Source organism: Musa acuminata, chromosome BXJ3-1 (genome assembly GCF_036884655.1).
Source record: "Musa acuminata AAA Group cultivar baxijiao chromosome BXJ3-1, Cavendish_Baxijiao_AAA, whole genome shotgun sequence".
Classification (NCBI taxonomy): domain Eukaryota; kingdom Viridiplantae; phylum Streptophyta; class Magnoliopsida; order Zingiberales; family Musaceae; genus Musa; species Musa acuminata.
In genome coordinates, this window is record NC_088349.1 from 28,718,268 (window position 1) to 28,724,676 (window position 6,409).

Below are 6,409 nucleotides of genomic sequence, written 5' to 3' on the forward strand. Positions count from 1 at the left end.
TACCTTGTTTGCCCTTGCCCTTTCCCTTCTTAAGGGACCTTTCTGCTTTCCTTTTCTTTCTGGTCTCACCAGTGTAGAGAACTGGCTTCTCTTTCTTAATAGTACTCTCTGCCTCCCTCAACATATTGAGGAGCTCTGGGAGAGTCACCTCAAGCTTGTTCATATTAAAGTTCATTATGAACTGTGAAAAGGAATCTGGTAGGGACTGAAGCACAATGTCCACACACAAGTTATCCTCTAGGACCATTCCTAGACCTGTGAGTTTCTCTATCCACTCAATCATCTTTAGGACATGGTTCTGAACCGGTGTCCCCTCAGTCATCCTAGCGCGGAAAAGGCTCTTGGATATCTCATATCGTTGAGTCCTTCCCTGTTCCTCAAACAATTTGCGGACATGTAGGAGAATGGATCTGGCATCCATCTTTTCATGTTGTCTCTGTAACTCTAGAGTCATAGAGCCCAACATATAGCACTGAGCAAGAGTGGAGTCATCAATGTACTTCACGTAGCGAGCGATCTCATCCTCGCTTGCCCCTTCTTCGGGCGTAGGCATCACTGTATCAAGGACGTACACGATTTTCTCCGCTGTGAGAACAATTCTCAAGTTACGGAGCCAATCCGTATAATTTGGACCAGTGAGGCGGTTGACATCAAGTATGCCACGTAAGGGATTTGAAAGCGACATTTTCTGAAAATAAAGATGTAGCAAAAATGAATAACATGCAGATTTTGCAAGAAATAAACTATCAAGATATGGACTTCTATCTTAATATGCTCCCACTATTTTACTAACGAGTCAAGCGACACCCTCAGCACGTGAAACGGAAGTCTCCGGCAGACTTCTAGTGGGGATCAGGATCCAATCAGCGTCTTAGTGTAACCTCGAGGGACTCGACCAATCACACTAAGCCTAAAAGGTAGACAACTCTTGCCGATCACAACTCCTTGTGATTCCCGTCCTGTTCGGCCTCCGAATCACCATGGCCTCGAGGGACTCGACCAACCATGATGCTCGGTTAAGTCAACACCTTCGTTACAAGATGAGTCTGATTTGATGATATACCCTCGAGGGACTCGACCAAGCATATCATGCCCTCAGGTCACCGGTGACATCTCTATGTCGTAAGCAAGATAGCGAATCGCGATATAGGTGAGTCTCGAGGGACTCGACCAACTCAACCTACACCGGGATTCGGTTCCTACTCATAACGATGGAAGGCCACGTGGGTCAATCTAATTGCCTCACGTTTACCGACTTAATATTATCGAGAGATGTTTCTATGATTTGGTCTCCTAATATGACATGTCACACATATACATATTTAATATATATCTACATCGCATGCAAATATATATACATATCTAGTATGTGTATAAGCAATCACACCAGATGATCATGGACCACAACCTAATATGATTAGGCCCGAGCCAGTAGGCCTAATCACTCACATCAAGATCTATGTGTGCAACGGTGCATCTCCATGCCTTGTGATCGTCCATCTCGTCCTCGTCGGTTCCGTCGACATCTTGATGCATCTCCATGCATCACGATCGTCCGTCTCGTGGGTCCCGCTATGGCTTCCACGCTCCCGCTGCGCCTCCTCATGTGATTACAACTTAATCATAGGCACGCAGGCCCGACAATAAACGAGAAATATAATGGAGGTTCGCAGACCTCAATAATAATAATCACAAGTACACACATCACACGGTCCATGATCATCCGTCCACACATCATACATCACATGTATAAATAATCATCATAATGTAGGACTACTAGATAATAATAAAAATAATAATCAACTAAACCTTTTAATTAATTAATATTTTCTGAAATCAGGGACATGTAGGGAATTTCTCAATTCCTAAGGGTATTTTCGTAATTTGGACAAAAGACAGAAACTGGAATTTCTCAAATTCCGAGGGGCAAAACTGTCTTTTGCGTAGAAAACCCTAATACCCTTTCCCCTTTTCGCTGCTGCCGCCGCCGCCACCCTGCCGGCGGCGGCCTGTGCGGCGGGGCGAGGGCACTGCCCTCGCCTGCAGGCGGCACGCCCGCTGGCGGCGACGCCGCTACGGGTGGGTGCCCCCTTCGGGCGCCGCTGCCTCCGCAGGCGGTGCTGTCCCGCCGGGCGGCCGCCCCTGTGGGGGGGGTTTCGCCCGCGGGAGCAGCGGCAGCAGGCGTCGCGCGTCGCTGCCCTGCGGCGGCAGGCGCCGCTTCCTTTCGGCGGCAGGCGCCGCTGCCCTGCGGCGCCTCTGCCCGTGGGTTGCCAGCCCCGTCGGCAGCAAGCCTGCTGCAAGCAGACCGCCGGCCGGCTGCTGCAGGCATAGCGCCGGCGCATGCGCCGGCGCTGTGCTGCCTGGCTGCGGCTGCCGCTGCAGGTGGCTGCAGGCATGCAGATCGAGGGCAGCAACTGTTGCTGCCCTTCCTCGCTTTTGCGTCAACGATTTTGAGGTCAATATTCTTCCTAAACACAACACACGCAGTTCAAAAACCAATCATTCGCACGAACAACCTGGCTCTGATACCACTGTTGGGAAATCATTGGGGGGGGGGCATCATATGCGCAGCGGAAGAACAAGAAAAACAAAATCCCCGATTCCCAAAAAGATGTTCGTCGTCGTGCGAAGATTGGTGCGCAAAATCCGCAAAACACAAAACTGCGTATAGAGATTGTGTTACCTAGGGAGATCGTATATCCCTGTTTCCTTGCAGATCCTTAGGAGAGGGTGAAGGAGGTCAAGCGTCCTCCTCTCTAGCGGTGATCCACACAGCAGGGTTGCGACGACGCTCCTCAAAACTCCAGGCCTACTCTGAGGTGGAGAGGGAGAGGAGAATAGGAAGGGCAAGCAAAGACTCTAGCCTATGAGGCTGTGAATCCCTCCTATTTATAGAGATCCCGTGTCAAAACCCTAATGGGTCCTTTCCCTAGTGGGTATTGGATCTGCATCCAATAAGACAAGGGCTCCGTCGGATATCTTATATCCGAACCTCTACTCATCGCAATGCCTACCATATGTGTGCGACCCTCTAGGCCCAATATCGAGCTGGCCGTGAGTCATACCTGTCAGAACTCCTTCTAACTAAGTGAATTATTATCTCTGTAATAATTCACTCGACTCATCGACTACGGAAGTACTAGGCCACTACGCCGTAGTCCCCAGACGATACAGGGGAATCCAATCCATTGGACCTGTCTGTCCTCAGTTACCATGTACCTATAGTCCCTCATCCATCTAATATCCCAGAGACCGTATATCGAGCATGGTGCTGTCAGACCCATACGGTTTCTACTCGAGTCTCGCTCTAATCGGATTCTCCCGGAGAACTCTTTCTCTCTCAACCCGAATGACCCTGGCCAGGGATTTGTCTGAGCAAGAACACATGGGATATTCCTCTCATGATACCGAGAGTGGATGATCCTCTATCGACACTCAATAGCCCTCGTAAGGTCGACTACCACTCCCAATGACCAGCTGTACTAGATCTGGGAACAGCCAAACCTATAAGTCTGGTATCAAAGAGTGGAGCACTCATACAGGACATCCTTGGTGTCTCAAGTCTAAGAACCAGATACACCACTAGGACTACGGAATCGTTGTCTGACAATAAGGCATCATCAACCATCCAGCATTCCGTAAGCGGATCAATCAGTGAACTCATTCTCCAATGAGCACCTGTACTGTATCCCTAGTGTCCCTACACGAGCAGCTATGAGACCAGCTGCATCCATCATATGGACGGGTATACAGCACACCAGTCTATCCGGTTATCACGATGTCCCTCTCGAGTAACCTATGACCGGGATTATTTAGGATATGTGTTTAAAGGTGAATCGATCTCATTATCGTGATCTCATCACGATCCGATTCCCATTGCACAAATCCAAGGACATCACAATATATATGCATTTATGCAATAGTTATAAAGTGATATACGCCAAAATATAATAAGCAAAAAGATTCTGTATCAAGTCACACGTGCCATCACTCACGTGATTGGCTTGCTGGGCACTTATGACTAGCACTATCATGTATGCCATGCTATGTACTAGGCCTGATATAGCGCATGCTCTGAGTGTCACGAGCAGGTATCAGGCGGATCCAGGCTTGGAGCACTGGAAAGCAGTAAAGTGTATCCTTAAGTACTTGAGAAGGACTAAGGATCTTTTACTAGTATATGGAGGTAATAGCCTTAAGGTTGAAGGCTACACTGACTCAAGTTTTCAGTCTGATGTCGATGATAGCAAGTCGAATTCAGGGTATGTGTACACCTTGAATGGAGGAGCAGTGTGCTGGAAGAGTTCCAAGCAAGATACCACTGCTGACTCGACCACAGAGACGGAGTACATTGCTGCATCAGATGCAGCAAAGGAGGGAGTCTGGGTGAAGAAGTTCATCACAGATTTGGGAGTCGATACAGATAGCGACAAGTCGACTTCCTTATATTGCGACAACTATAGGGTGATTACTCAAACGAAGGAACCTAGGTCTCATCAGAATTCTAAGCATGTTCTGAGGAGGTTCCACCTTATCAGAGAGATCGTGACCCGAGGAGATGTAGCAATGGAAAGAGTTCCATCCGAAGATAACATTGCAGATCCACTTACAAAGCCATTGTCTCAGATTGTCTTTGAGCGTCACAGGGGTCTGATGGGGATTAGACACATAGGTGATTGGCTTTAGGTCAAGTGGGAGATTGCTAGTCATAAGTGCCCAGCAAGCCAATCACGTGAGTGATGGCACGTGTGACTTGATACAGAATCTTTTTGCTTATTATATTTTGGCATATATCACTTTATAACTATTGCATAAATGCATATATATTGTGATGTCCTTGGATTTGTGCAATGGGAATCGGATCGTGATGAGATCACGATAATGAGATCGATTCACCTTTAAACACATATCCTAAATAATCCCGGTCATAGGTTACTCGAGAGGGACATCGTGATAACCGGATAGACTGGTGTGCTGTATACCCGTCCATATGATGGATGCAGCTGGTCTCATAGCTGCTCGTGTAGGGACACTAGGGATACAGTACAGGTGCTCATTGGAGAATGAGTTCACTGATTGATCCGCTTACGGAATGCTGGATGGTTGATGATGCCTTATTGTCAGACAACAATTCCGTAGTCCTAGTGGTGTATCTGGTTCTTAGACTTGAGACACCAAGGATGTCCTGTATGAGTGCTCCACTCTTTGATACCAGACTTATAGGTTTGGCTGTTCCCAGATCTAGTACAACTGGTCATTGGGAGTGGTAGTCGACCTTACGAGGGCTATTGAGTGTCGATAGAGGATCATCCACTCTCGGTATCATGAGAGGAATATCCCATGTGTTCTTGCTCAGACAAATCCCTGGCCAGGGTCATTCGGGTTGAGAGAGAAAGAGTTCTCCGGGAGAATCCGATTAGAGCGAGACTCGAGTAGAAACCGTATGGGTCTGACAGCACCATGCTCAATATACGGTCTCTGGGATATTAGATGGATGAGGGACTATAGGTACATGGTACCTGAGGACAGACAGGTCCAATGGATTGGATTCCCCTTATCGGCTGGGGACTACGGCGTAGTGGCCTAGTACTTCCGTAGTCGATGAGTCGAGTGAATTATTACAGAGATAATAATTCACTGAGTTAGAAGGAGTTCTGACAGGTATGACTCACGGCCAGCTCGATATTGGGCCTAGAGGGTCACACACATATGGTAGGCATTGCGATGAGTAGAGGTTCGGATATGAGATATCCGACGGAGCCCTTGTCTTATTGGATGCAGATCCAATACCCACTAGGGAAAGGACCCATTAGGGTTTTGACACGGGATCTCTATAAATAGGAGGGATTCACAGCCTCATAGGCTAGAGTCTTTGCTTGCCCTTCCTATTCTCCTCTCCCTCTCCACCTCAGAGAAGGCCTGGAGTTTTGAGGAGCATCGTCGCAACCCTGCTGTGTGGATCACCGCTAGAGAGGAGGACGCTTGACCTCCTTCACCCTCTCCTAAGGATCTGCAAGGAAACAGGGATATACGATCTCCCTAGGTAACACAATCTCTATACGCAGTTTTGTGTTTTGCGGATTTTTGCGCACCAATCTTCGCACGACGACGAACATCTTTTTGGGAATCGGAGATTTTGTTTTCTTGTTCTTCCGCTGCGCATATGATGTCGCCCCCTATGATTTCCCAACAGATAGGACATTTCAGAACATATCAGTTCATAGCAAATGGAGCACAGAGTAATTGGAGCATATTAGAAACAAGGAAACATATCGGAGCTTATCAATGGCATATAAAATGTTCCGAAGCATATCAACGGCATATGGAACATTTCGAAGCAAAATCATCAGTGAATGAAGCATTTCAGAGCATATCGAAAACAAATATCGTACAGAAGCTCAAACGTCGT